Raw genomic sequence first — 14782 nt, 5'->3', positions numbered from 1 at the left:
GTTTATTAAACTCCTTATCTACACATATAAAAATAAAACAATGATGGTGACCTGGGTATTTCTAAAATTGTATTCTGTTTTTCCATATTATGTTTTACAATGTAATTAATAAAGATTCTGCATATATTAACATCATCACCTTCTATCTCATCTTATGTCCATTACAGAGCATGTATGATTTCTATTCATTGCTATGTTGTCGTGAAGAGATTGTCTGAAGTAGCCTATATTTATGCAGGTAGATCTTAAGCTACGGTGCTCTTGTTTATTTGCTTGTTCATGATCAGTATGTCTGAAAGATGGTAACTATTGCATCAGGTATGACGATTAAAAAATATTATTGGTGCCTGATACGCTGTGATGAAATAGGTAAGTCGATTCATAATTTGTTAATTAAATTGGAAAAGATTAAGACAAACTGAGGGTTGCTGGGAGGAGGGGGTTTGGGAGAAGAGGGTGGGATTATGGACATGGGGGAGGGTATGAGCGTTGGTGAGTGCTGTGAAGTGTGTAAACCTGGTGATTCACAGACCTGTACCCCTGGGGATAAAAATATATGTTTATAAAAAATAAAAAATTTAAAAAAATTGGAAAATAAATTCCTTTGGATTTGTCCTTTATTAAGAGTTTTTTTTTTTTTTAACGAATTCCTTGGGATGTTTTTTGTGTAATATATATCACATGCCTCAACCTTTAAATTTGAATGTAGAAAAGAGTTATCAGAATGAGCCTAGAAAATATTGTTATGGGGGCGCCTGGGTGGCTCAATGGGTTAAGCCACTGCCTTCGGCTCAGGTCATAATCTCAGAGTCCTGGGATTGAGTCCCACATTGGGCTCTCTGCTCAGCAGGGTGCCTGCTTCCTCCTCTCTCTCTGCCTGCCTCTCTGCCTACTTGTGATCTCTCTCTGTCAAATAAATAAATAAAATCTTTAAAAAAAAAAGAAAACATTGTTTTGAAATATTTTTGTTCTGTTATATTATGTTAACTTAGGAAATAATGGTAGTTATTTTTATTAGCATTTCCTACTTTCCACATGCTCTTACAGATGAGATATCATGATTTTCCTACTCTTTTTATCATGGTTGTTATATTATTCATGATCAATAACAATCAATGAAAATTCATAACATTAATTTTCTTTGGGAAAGTGATATTTTAGCAAGAATCCATGACCAAAAATTTTAGCTGTTGTTCTTCCAGGAGATGAGACTATCAATGTTCCCGAAATTTTAAGAAATAGAACTTATTAATTGTGTTGGTTGATGTTTATTGTCTCTGAACTTAGAGGTGCATAATTCAATTTAAAATTTATTTTTGGGGCGCCTGGGTGGCTCAGTGGGTTAAAGCCTCTGCCTTTGGCTCAGGTCATGATCCCAGGGTCCTGGGATCGAGCCCCGCATCGGGCTCTCTGCCTAGCAGGGAGCCTGCTTCCTCTTCCCTCTCTCTCTGCCTGCCTCTCTGCCTACTTGTGATCTCTATCTGTCAAATAAAATAAATAAATTCTTAAAAAAAAAAACAGAGTGGACCTTATGGGGTTGCTTATCTGAAATTGAGGGACATTATAAAAAAATAAAAAATAAAATTTATTTTGAATTGAAAACAAGATCTTACTGAAGTTTAGGCATCCCACTTTATATCAGGCCTCCAGTACATTCTAATTTATTTATAGAAAATATCATAAACATGAATGACACTTTTCCTATTGCATTTATATGAAACTGCAATGACTCAAAGATGTCAGATTTGAAAAGCACTACCTTTCTATATTTTCTGTTTCCTCGGAGGAATGGATACACAATTTTAGCTCAATTATCCAACAGTATTCAAAACCACCATGAATTTTAAAACATACTTATTACACCCTAAAAATCAAGTATGAAAATGTATAAACAACCAAATCTCTATCTGTAAATGAAATACTCCCACACAGACGGGTTTTAAAACTTTCTAACTTAAGGAATTTGATAGCACAGACTCAGGGTAGTAGTTTCAGTGCCTACAGTATACTTTCAGGGAGAGAGTAATGTAAGCTCTGAGTCACTTTCTGCCTAGAGATGACCAAATAGTGGTTCTGGCATTGTTTGTTTGTTTTTGAAAATATGTTCCTGGGCGTCATTCAGAAAATGCAGAGTTTGGCATCTATATAAATTAAGGATGATCGTTTTGAAATTTTGCCTTTCATTACATCAAATTACCATAATTGGACAGAAATTCCACTAAATTAAGCATTATTAGGAAATGTGTAAATTGGAGCTGCTCAAATAAGTTGCTCTTTGAGCTATGTGCTGTTGGTTCAGGATTAGATAAGGATTTTGAAGGCAAACCTAAATCATTGCTTCCTTTTTTGAGAGATTCTCAGCATATTTTCTTAAAATTAGCTGAAATAAACAATGTGTTTAGTCGCAAAGTGATTTGCATTTTTGCACAAACTCCCTATCTCCTTGAGAATTATAACAAATATTTCATGAAACATCAGTGATCTTTACTTTGTTACACTGCTGTAAAGTACATTCAGAGTTGCCAGTTAAAGGTGTTAGTGTTGAGATGAAATGTCATGCATTTTTCTTCACGTCCATGCAAATGAACACAGTAATTTATTAAGACACAATGAAGAAAAAAAAATTGACAATGAGTTCCAGATTTTAAAAATCACTTGCCATTCAATCCAAATTGTGAGTTTGATCGGTTACCGAACACTTTATAATGCACCCCCGGTAATTTTACAGAGATTACTCTTTTCTTACCAATTCTTGATTATTCTGTCCTGCAATGCAGAGAAAGCTAACTATTTTAAAATAAACTTCCGTTAATTTTGATTGTTATAAACTTAAAATTGATTAATTTCCATATACAGAGTTTAAAATGTTCACAATTTACATTAAATATATATTCTGTGTATACCTTGGAAAAATTATACTGAAAATTGAAATTAAAATGATGTTGTATATAGCTGCAAGAAGCCGCCTGTCCCATTTCATCTTACTATATAAGTTGTGTCAGATAATTTATAAAATCCCTGCTGCATAACAAATCTATTTTTTGTTGGAATGGGTAGTAATGTTTCTTCTTATTTCGAAATAAGAGTTGGTCTATGAGTGCCTCTGCAACTGTATTTTCCCTAAGTGGCTTCATGGTCTTGAACTGAGAAAGCTCAGAGCATTAAACATCAAAGTAATATATTTTGACATAATTAGACATCAAGGAAATGCAATTAAAATGACACTGAGATATCACTACACACTTACCAGAATGGCTAAAATAAAATATAATGACAAGCCCAAAAGAAAAAAATATACCATTTGATGATACACAATGGCAAGTTGTACCATAACTTAACCATCTCAGACTAGTGTAGTGTTAAATTTGTTTTTCTAAGCCATGTTTTGGGTCACTTACCACTTTTCAAGGATATAAAGTGCTATCATTTTACTTAAAACTGTGAAATTTGGTCAGATTTAAATTTCAATTTATGTTAAAACATTCTGTAAACTGTGTTAAACTTTGACATTTGTTTCCTCTGTTCAGTGAATAACACCATATCATATTCTGAAAAATTCGCTAATTTTCATCTTGAAAAATATCCCTTTTTCCTCTTATGGTAATTATTAATATGAATTAATAGTAGAATTTGATATTGTTCCATATGTCCATAAATACTTTATTGTATATTATCAAATTTAATAATGAATATAATGTATTATATATAACCTCAGATAAATTTCAACAAATCATAATTTATTAAAATCATGTCCACTTAAAAATCTCATAGAAGAGTAAAACCATCAAAAATAAAAATAAACACACACAACACACACACATCACCCATGTGTTGGCAAATCACAATTGCTGTAACAATACATTAGGCATTCCACAGTTAAGGGCTATCAAAATTTCCATCAGTGACAAAAAGATTTGTATCCAAATGGACTGATTTTCCAGAATCCAAGAAAAAGTCTCCTAGGATTTATTTAAAGGTAAATATTTGAACAAATACTTCTTAAATTTAGGAAATTCAGAACATACGATTAAAGAATATTTGCAGTGCAGACTATATTCAATCCTTCCTTCAAAATGTGCCTTTGAGTACATAATTCTGTTTTCTCGATCTAAATTGAGCTGTCTTCCAAGAAAGTTTTGCAAAATGTGTGTCTCTGTGTGATAAATGTTCTAAGACCTAACATGCTTCATTGTATTTTACTGTGCTCTCAAATTTAATCAATAATTTGGATTGATGTATAATACCTAGTTTCAAATATCTTTTCCATCTATACAAACACCCAGCTGTCTCTTTATATGCTATTACTATTGAGAATTGTGCTGTCGGTATTATTCTTGTACATTTTAGGTGATCTGTTCTTCTCTTGGGCATCATTTATGCTCTTCTCTGTTTTTGATATTCTTAAAACTCACCATAATGTATATGAGTGGTTTTTAGTGTGTGTAGTTTTGTTTTGTTTTGTTTCTGATATCTCATGTTTGGCATCATTTTAAGTCTGGTATCTTTTATCTTTCTTTAATTCTCCAAAATTTATCTCAGTACTTATTTAAATATTTTCTTTATTTTTTTTCTCTTCTGCTGTATTTGGGCAGAAGTCATTAATTTGTTTGTTTGTTTTTCCCAACTCATTTATTCATTTTACAGCTATATTCATCTTAGTCTCCATTTATTGTATTCTTTATCTCAACAATTTTCACTTAATTTATATTCACAGTATAGTATCTTTCTTTTCCTTGTATATGTATATCATTATTTTATCATATACTTTTAAGCTATTTTTAAAAATATTTTATTTATTTATTTGACAGTGAGAGATCACAAGTAGGCAGAGAGGCGGGCAGAGAGAGAGGAAGGGAAGCAGGCTACCTGCTGAGCAGAAAGCCCGATGTGGGGCTTGATCCCAGGACCCTGAGATCATGACCTGAAACGAAGGCAGTGGCTTAACCCACTGAGCCACCCAGGCGCCCCTTTTAAGCTATTTTTTAAAAGAACAGTCATTCTTTTTTTTTTTTAAGTTTTTATTTATTTATTTATTTGACAGAGAGAGATCACAAGTAGACGGAGGGCAGGCAGAGGGAGAGAGAGGGAGAGGGAAGCAGACTCCCTGCTGAGCAGAGAGCCTGATGCAGGACTTGATCCCAGGACCCTGAGATCATGACCTGAGCTGAAGGCAGTGGCTTAATCCACTGCGCCACTCAGGCGCCCCTAAGCTATTTTTTTAATTCCTGTTCCAATAACAGGAATTGGATTGCCATATAAAGTTAACCACATCATCTTTTTTGGTAAGTAATTGTACTTTTTATGTGCATAGTTATTTTGGTCCATGAGTTCAGCTCCTCTTAGGATCATCAAATCTCTGTAAAGTCTGGGTATGCTAGGATTTTCTAAGCAACAATAAAATACATTGAAACCTGGTAGCTTAATTATAATAATGTTTTCTTTCTCAATCATTCACAATAGTATTCCATTCTGAGTAGCTTCCTTCTATTTTGCAGCTATAGTGTTTGGTAAAACTTGAATTGTGATATCACTGTGATAATGTGAATTAATCAGGGTTTTTCAGAGAATCGGGAAGAGAAAAAAAGGAAGATATTCTCCAGGGCCAACTCTAGAAGTGACTAATAAAACATCTGTCCAAATTCAATTGAACAAAACTCAGAAATGCCATCTCCAGTGAAATACAAAGAAGAGTATATATAGTTCTGGGCACACACATCTCATTTGACCCAATGTTGTACATCAATGAAAGACTGAAGGCCAATCACCACTCCATGGGAGAATTTAAAAATAAATTTACTATTGAGGCCAAGAATTCAGAATCACAAATACATCAGAATAATAACTGCCTTCACTTGATGTTATTCTATAAGATAAATCCTGCGATCAAGTTTCAATTTTAAATTCTTACAATTTTAAATTCTTAAATCCTTATGAAAAGGCATCATTTGGAGGGAGCAGTTTTCATAATTTATCATCCATCAGCCTTTTTTAAAAGATTTTATTTATTTATTGGACACACAGAGAGAGAAAGAGAGCGAGAGAGAGATCACAAGTAAGCAGAGAGGCAGGCAAGCAGGGAGGGAAGCAGGCTTCCTTTTGAGCAGAGCCCGATGTGGGGCTGGATCCCAGGACCCAGAGACCATGACTTGAGATGAAGGCAGAGGCTTAACCCACCACCCACGTGATGAGAGAGCCACTCAGGTGCCCCTCATCCATCAGTCTTAATTGATTGGAGGAAAATGTGTGGAGGAATAATGCCTTAGGGAGCTAATCTCTCTAAAGAATTTTCAAGTCTTTACCCCTTCAAGGTTTTTGTACAGTTCTGATAGCCTCTAAACATCCAGCGGATTTCTACAGTGACAGGCCTGTTAAAACCTGTCTTCAAACCAGGAATAGAGCTTGAAACATACCAGTCAAGGGCAACTTTGAGTCTTTTAAGGAGTTTATCATCATTTCTTTGTTTTTGGTTCATATCTGAAATAGTTCCATATTACACTTGCATAATTCTCCAGAGCTGACTTTGAAGGAGGCATTCAGTTCCAGCTAGTTCCATATTTTGGCAAGAACTATACTTCTATATTAAAAAAAAAAACATATTTTAGGGCGCCTGGGTGGCTCAGTGGGTTAAAATCTCTGTCTTTGGCTCAGGTCATGATTCCAGGTTCCTGAGATTGAGTCCCACAGTGGGCTCTCTTCTCAGCTGGGAGCATGCTTCCATTGCTCTCTCTCTGGCTGCCTCTCTGCTTTCCTATGATCTCTGTCAAGTAAATAAATAAAATTAAAAAAAAACATATTTTATACCAGTTATTCATGTTTATTAACAAAGATATCACAATACAAATAATACAAACAGTTGCTCTTTATTAATACCTTCAACCAAGATCAAAAAATATGTCATATTTTCTCCAAAAATTTTATATCATCTGATAGGTCAGATATATATAAAATTACATTTAAAGTTTTAAAAATATCAGCAAATATTTTCATTTAAATGCCAATTTGAAAAGAAATCTACTGTTCCAAACACGACTTTTTATCCTATTTATTTTGAATTTTGTCAACAACTGATAAAATGTTTAGCGAGACTATAAATGTTAGATCGAAAAGAATGATTAATAGATGTAGGTTCAAATTATTATGTCCCATTAAAAATGATTTAGTCTTTGATGAACATCTGTTTGGTAATATGTTGTATCCAGATATAGTAAATTAAAGACATATATAAAATTATGGGAAATGACACCTTCCATTCCATTATGAGTAGAGCTTTTAAAATGCTATTTGTCACAACCTGTCATCTTGTCATTATGTAGCATTATGTAGCAATTAAAAAATGTATACTCTTTACTTCGAAGTCTTTTGGAAATCTAAAATATGACTTTCTATGGTTTGTGTCTCCATATTGCTTTATTGCCAGTTAAAACAAATCCACATGCTTTGATTCAAAGGTAATAAATTCCTCTTATTTGGAAAAAGGATGTTTATTTTTGTTCTCTCACCCTTAGCAGGTGGTTTCATTTTAGCACATTCAGAGTTATAATTTCATGCTTATTAAAAACATTTATTTTGATCTACATAGATGAATAAAACTTTTGTTTTATTACATTATTTGCCAAAAAATCTGTAATTTTTAAAAATGTATTTCCTTTGAAGGGTTATTTTAGAGCATTCAAAGAGGATCTAAGAGTGTGGTATTATGCAGTTTTAGTTTTTAAGTAGGTATGAAATGGTTAATTATAGGATTGTTTCTTTAAGGCTTATGTATGTTGTCCATTATATGCTATAAAATATGATGAAAGTAAATTTAAGGTATGTTTTACATAGTTTATTTTATGGAAAAAAATATTGAAATGACTTATGAAATTCAGTATACTCTCAACATTAATTCATTTTGAAATTTACCAGTTGTCTACTGAACTATTATATGGCAGATATTACTTCAGACTACACTGGTAAATGAAATACTTGGCTTTGTAGAACTTTTATTTTAATGGGTGAGGCAATTAAAAGCTATGAACCTTAATAAAAATGGCATAGTGCATTCAAAAAGGATGAGTACAATGGGGAAAAAGAAAAATTCGATCAGGGTAAGAAAAATCAAGGTTGCTAGGCAGGGGATGGGGAGTTAAAATTTTTAATAGGAAGATCAGGGTAGTTACAATGAAGCTGACAATTGAACCAAGGTATGGAAAGGTGATGAATTTGCCCAGAACTATCATCAATAATGTCACTCCAGACAAAGGAATTGGCTATCTTGAAGGCCATAAGGTTGGATCATGCCTGGCATATCTGAGGAATAGCAAGGAGGCCACTGTGAGTGACTGAAGAGTAGCAGGGAAAGAGGTCACAGAGGTTAAATGAGTGGCTAGATCATGTAAAAGCTTAGAAGTCATTGTAAAACTCTGGCTTTTATATTTGGAAACTTACTGTGTGATAGAATTTCTGCTAATAACTGAGAGTTCAAATGTCCATAAAATTTCAAGGATTCCTATTCCAGTAAGACAGAATAAAGAGAAAGAGTTCATATTTTCACATGGTGTAACAAATGCTCGGAGATACAAGTGTAGGAAGCTATGGGAGCACAGAAGAAGGCACTAAAATCACACCATATATTTGATGACTGTGACTTTATATAAATTTGTATTTTCTAGATTTTTTGTAGTCATGGAATCACACAGTATATACTATTCATTGCCTGGCTTTTCTTTTCTCAGCATCATTACTTTGAGAATCTCCAATTGTCTTTGCTCTATTGATGGACATTGATGAACATTTCCACTGTTTTTAATTTTTAAAAATAAAGCTGATATGAAATTCATAAACAAGTCCTTGTATGAACATAGGGTTTGTTTCTCTTGGTGAAATGCCTAGAACAAAATGGCTATTTGTGTAACTGCAACATATTTTTCATTTAAAAAAATTTTGAAACTATTTTCCAAAGTGGTTGTATCATGATATATGCCAACAAAAAGAAAGTGAGAGAGAAAGAGAAAGAAAAAGAGAAAGGGAAAGACAGAGAGGTGGCTGCAGTGAATTGATGAGTTGCAGGATAGATTTTAAAGTTTTGTCTTTTGCTTTCTACATTTCCTTTTCCTTAGGTTCAAGAGAACAATCAGTAATATCTCAGTTGCCTGCTGGTAACATCAGAAGAAAGAGTTAGAAGTTCCCAGAAAATTAAAGAAGAGATATAGTTTTCCTGACATAAGAAAAGTCATTTTTTGTCCCCAGCTATTTTCAATGATCTATACCCCACCTGTGTACTCTCCCAAGCACACTTCTTCCAAAACTTCCTGGGAGGTTCTTACAAAGAAATGCAAAAACCTCACTCCTTAAGGATTTTGAGGGAACAAGGCAATGGGAAAACTAACAGTCACCACCGGACCAGGAAATAGCCTAAGCTATTGAGACAATAAATCAGTGGCAAAACTCCTAGTGCTATTTCAAAAGCAATCAAGGCCTTGCATTCCTTGTCCCAGAAAATGAGCCCAAGACCCCATCTAGTTTATATCTGCTCTTGAAGCCTGCAGAGTCCCTTTGCCTTGTCCAACAGTTACCTCTGCTTTATTCTAACGTTGAAGTTTCTGCCCTCGGTGGAATACAAGTTTCATTCAGTTGAACATGCAATACATATTGCACAAATACATATGTGGATGTGCATGCATCCACAACCTTATGACCAACCATACAAGGGATAATAAAACTCTCCCTTCTGAGTATTCATCTTAAATACTAAATAAAAATCTCTCTCCTGTTCAAACAGTCAAGGCTTTGGAACTTATTCCCTGAGATCTCCTTGTATGTTGTAAACAAAGATTCCTTTGTTTGACAACTCCACCTGTTTCTGTGATTCACCAAAGACTGACCTCAGTTAGTTCAGTTACTGTAATGTAATATCATGCATATCCAGTTGTTGATCATTTTGTTCAAGTCTTACATATCTTACCAATGTGATGACCATTTGTCTATGTAATCTTAAAATAAGGGTGTTGAAATTATTTTCCATTTGTCGTCCAAGGTAGAAGTTATGATTTTTGTTCTTCGTTTTTCCCTATATATCCATAAATCTGTTGTTACGTATTAAAAGTCAAGAATTATTATACTCCCTGATGAATTCATCCTTTTACTCTTCTGTAATTTTGACTTGATCTTTATGTCTGATAATGAAATTTGCTTTAAAATCACTTTTCATTATCTTGATATAACCACCAAAGTTATAGTGTGATTAGAGTTAATATAGCATATTTTTTCTTTTACTTTTTAAAGCACTTCTATATTCAATCCCGACAAAGAAACAAAACAGCTTTTTAACTCTGGAAGCATCTTTCTAAATTATCTTTTTTTTTTTAAATGAAGCAGTAGCAATATTTGTTAAGGGACCTAAACTGAAAGTAGGTTTAGAAATTTATTTATTTTTTTATTTATTTAGTGAAAAATTTTATTTTATTTATTGAAAGCAAGAAAGAGAGAGAGAGAGAGAGAGAGAGAAGAAGCACACAAACAGGGGGAATCATGTGCAAAGGGAGAGGAAGAAGCATGCTCCTTGGGGTGCAAGTAGTCCCATGCAGGGCTGGATCCCTGTACACTGGAATCATGACCTCAGCCAAAGGCAAACATCTGCTTAAACAACTAAGTCATCCAGGCACCCCTAGAAATTTAAAAAAAAAAAAAGACCTTTTAAAAACATTTTGTTTCTTTTTGATCTTTTTTTAATATTTTATTTATTTGACAAACAGAGAGATAGGAAGAGGAACTATAAGCAGGGCAGAGGGAAAAGGAGAAGCAGGTTTCCCACTGAGCAGAGAGCCTGATGTGGGGCTCCATCCCAGGACCCTGGGATCATGACCTGAAAAGAAGGGACACTTCTTGGAGGAAGCCACCCAGACACCTCTTTTCTTTGTTTTTAATATATGGCAACTGATGCTTCCCAGCCACGAGGAGCATATTACCCATTGATTAAATCTTTGATAACAACCTATTTAAAAAGGTGTGTAAATATATACTTACTCAGATTTATAAACTTTGTGTTTTCTTCATAGTTTGGGGCTGGACCCCATGGTCACAACACTGCTTCCAGTCTTTGCCTTCCCATCTTTTGATACCAGGTATTTGGTCAGCAAAGCAAATTAGTATCAAAATTAATAAGCCCTTGGCACCATATCTCTGGAGCAGGGCTTGCTCTTAGCCAAGGCCCAGAGCAGTTGACCTCCCCTCGCTAGTGCTATAGCCCCAAGGACTAGGTCCCTGCCACCAGAACTCAGTCTTACATGTTATGCTAAGCAGACAAAACCAAAACAGGAAAGCTCCGACAGCTTTCACTGGCATGCCTCATCTCCAACTCCCTCGACGTCCAGGCAGTACCAGATGACAGGGAGGGGTCTTGGTCCAACATATGGGAGGGAAGGAAGTAGCCACGAGCAAGTACCTGCCTCTCTGTTCCTTTCTTTCATGAGCAGGTTGTAAGGAGGAGGAAGAGGAAGGGGAAGAGAGGTGAACTTCAAGGGGTGAAGGCCTCAGGTAGGCAGCTGGCTCCTGCCAGTAGGAAAGGGACAAAGGAGAAGGCAGTGAGTCTTGCAGGGAGGGTGGGGGGTAAGGGTTACAGCTTATGACGGAATCTGGACAGGAGTAATAGGGATACTAGTCATTTGAGTCCACCATTGGCAAGCTGGGCTGGGTGTCAGGGCAGATAGGCCTCCCTGGGCAACGGCACATGAGAGAAGGTGGAATTCTTCTCTGAGGAGCAGGTGGAGCTTTGGGTGTTGGGAAAGCATAGACAGTATTGTTCCAGGGCCAAGGACAGGTCCGGGTACTCCTGGTTGGAGGTCAAGGCCACAGTATGATCCAGGTCTTCTACCAGCAGCTTGAAGGTACCACATGCCAGCCACCCCTCATTATTGTGTCTAACTCTCTGGTGCACTTATTGGCTTATCCATCAAATGACTCCTTCAGCAGCTTGAAAACCACCTCCACAGGCACTCCAGGATATGGGAGGCTTCCAGAGTGAAAATTTTGCACAGGATCACCCCAAAAGACCAGAAGTCACTCTGGTGGATGTAGATCTGGTCAAACATGGCCTTAGGGACCATCCACTTCACAGGCAGTCCACTGTTGGTTCTCATTTTATAGTAACTGATGTGGTGATATCTCTGGCAAGGCTGAAGTCTGAGATCTTCATCATGTTGTCCTTTGTCACCAGCACTTCCCTGGTGGCCAGGTCTTGGTGTATGCACTTCTTGGTGGCAAGGTACTCCATGCCTCAGGCTACCTGGTAGGCACAGGATACCAGGTCCTTGGAGGAGAGTTGCTCTGCTGCATTATGGCTGATATTGTAACAGTACTCCAAGTCAGGAGGCCTCTGGGCCTGGAGGTACTACTGTATGTTGTCTTTGGAGGCATATTCCATGATAGTGTACGAAGGACCATCCTGTGTGCAGGACCCAGCAGGTTGATGGTGTCCTTGTGCTGTCCAATCATCTTCATCATCTCCATTTCTGAGATTAGGTTTGACAGGTCTTTCTCTGTTGCATCTGACTTCAACATCTTCACAGACACTTTAGTCAAATGGTTGGATTTGTCTTTGTCCAGCCCAATGGCCTCCTCCAACACCACCTGCCCAAAGTAGGCTTCTCTTAGGGGTATGCCTAAACTGCCTACAACCAGCCTGCCTCAAGGCAGTTATAAACTCTAGATTATCCTCAAAAACATTAAACCACAAGCTAAAAATTCTCTTCACTAGGTCTCTGTCGCAGGTCTAATTTTCTTATTTTTCATCATTCATCTTTTTCCTAATTCTTATTTTCAGTATAGTTTATTTGGCTTCCAGGTGTTTCCCCGGGTTTCTGTATGCTGTTTCATAGGGAAGAATTATCCTGTCATAAAATTATTTCTTGAGCATTCATTACATCTCTCAGTTAAAATGGGTTCTTTTATGGTATTGATTCATTTGAGTTTTCTCAAGATGGGAAGAATTTTCAAAATGGTGTTTTCCTCAAGGTTCAGAGTATGTCTTAGCCTCATCTTTACTCTTTTTGAAATTCACTTTTCAAATTCTTGTCCCTCTTTTTATCTTTTTAAATTAAAATGTTTTCTTTTTACTATTTTTTTATTTGAGTGTAGTTGGTAGTCAGTGTTACATTGGTTTCAGGTTTTCAATATCTCCATACATTATTCTATGATCACTACAAATATAGCCACCATCTGTCACCATATAACACTATTATAATATCATTGACTATATTCTCTACACTGTCCCATATCTCTTTTTAAAATCTCTGATTTTTATGTTTTCTGTTATTCCAATTTTCGACCATCATTTTACTTGGTTACTTTAATAAAATATGCCTGATTACACACTCTATGCTGAAAACCATAGCATTTGATTTATAGTAGTCTTCTTCTTCTTCTTCTTCTTCTTCTTCTTCTTCTTCTTCTTCTTCTTCTTCTTCTTCTTTTTAATTAACATATAATGTATTATTAGCCCCAGGGGTACAGGTCTGTGAATCGCCAGGTTTACACACTTCACAGCACTCACCACAACACATACCTTCCCCAATGTTCATGATCCCACCACCCTCTCCCTACCCTCCTCACCCTGCATGAAACTCTCAGTTTGTTTTGTGAGATTAAGAGTCTCTTATGGTTTGTCTCTCTCCCGATCCCATCTTGTTTCATTTACTCTTTTCCTGTTTCCCTAAACCCCCACATTGCACCTCCATTTCCTCATATCATTATGAGCATTAAATAATATTCCATTGTTTGCATGTACTACACTTTCTTTGACCTTTCACCTATGGAAGTATATCTTGGTTGCTTCCAAGCTTTTGTCAGTTATGAATAAAACTACTATAGACATCTTTGTGGGTATAGATTTCATCTTCTTAGGATAAATACCAAGAGCTGCTACTGCTGAATCATCTGGCAAGAATATGTTTAGTTTTGTAAGAAACTGCCAAGTTGTTTTCCATTCTTTATTCTCAATAGACATGGAAGAACATTCCTGTTGCTCCACATCCTCACCAACATTTCGTGTTCTGTTGTCAGTGCTCTGGATTCTGGGTATGTACTGGTGTCTCTTTTTTGTTTTAATTTGCATTTTCCTGATGACATATGATGTGAAGCATCTTTTTATATGCTTATTTGCCATCTGTAATATTTTCTTTGGTGAGGTATCTGCTAAGGTCTTTGGCTCATTTTTAATCAGGTTTTTCCCCCATTGTTGAGTTTTAAGGGGTCTTTGTGTATTTTTGATTAACAGTCCTTTGCCAGATGTGTATTTTGCAAATTTTTTCTCATAGTCTGTGCTTTGCCTTTTCATTCTCTTGGCATTGTGTTTCACAGAGTAGACATTTTTAAATTCAGTGCTTGTGCTTTTGTAGCTAAAGTTATTGTGAAAACCAAGGTCATTTAAATTTTCTTCTATATTACCTTCTACATGTTTCATGTTTAGGTTTATAATCCAATCTGAGTTAATTTTTGTGAAGAGTGTATGATATCTGCCTGGATTTATTTTATTTTATTTTATATTTTTACATTTAGCTTCACCATTACTCCAGAACCATTTGTTTAAAAGATTGTATTTTGCTCTCTTGTATTGCTTTTGCTTTTCTATTAAATATAAAATATAATTGATAATATATATTCTGTTGCTTTAATCTAGTCTTTCTGTGGTATTACAATATCTTGCTTACAATTATCATTATGGTAAACTTTTTTTTAAGATTTTATTTATTTATTTGACAGAGAGAGAGAGATCACAAATGGGCAGAGAGACAGACAGAGAGAGAGA

The sequence above is a fragment of the Mustela nivalis genome, assembly GCF_964662115.1.
Source record: "Mustela nivalis genome assembly, chromosome: 7".
NCBI classification, from domain to species: domain Eukaryota; kingdom Metazoa; phylum Chordata; class Mammalia; order Carnivora; family Mustelidae; genus Mustela; species Mustela nivalis.
The sequence above is the reverse complement of the archived record's forward strand: the minus strand, read 5'-3'. Positions refer to the sequence as shown.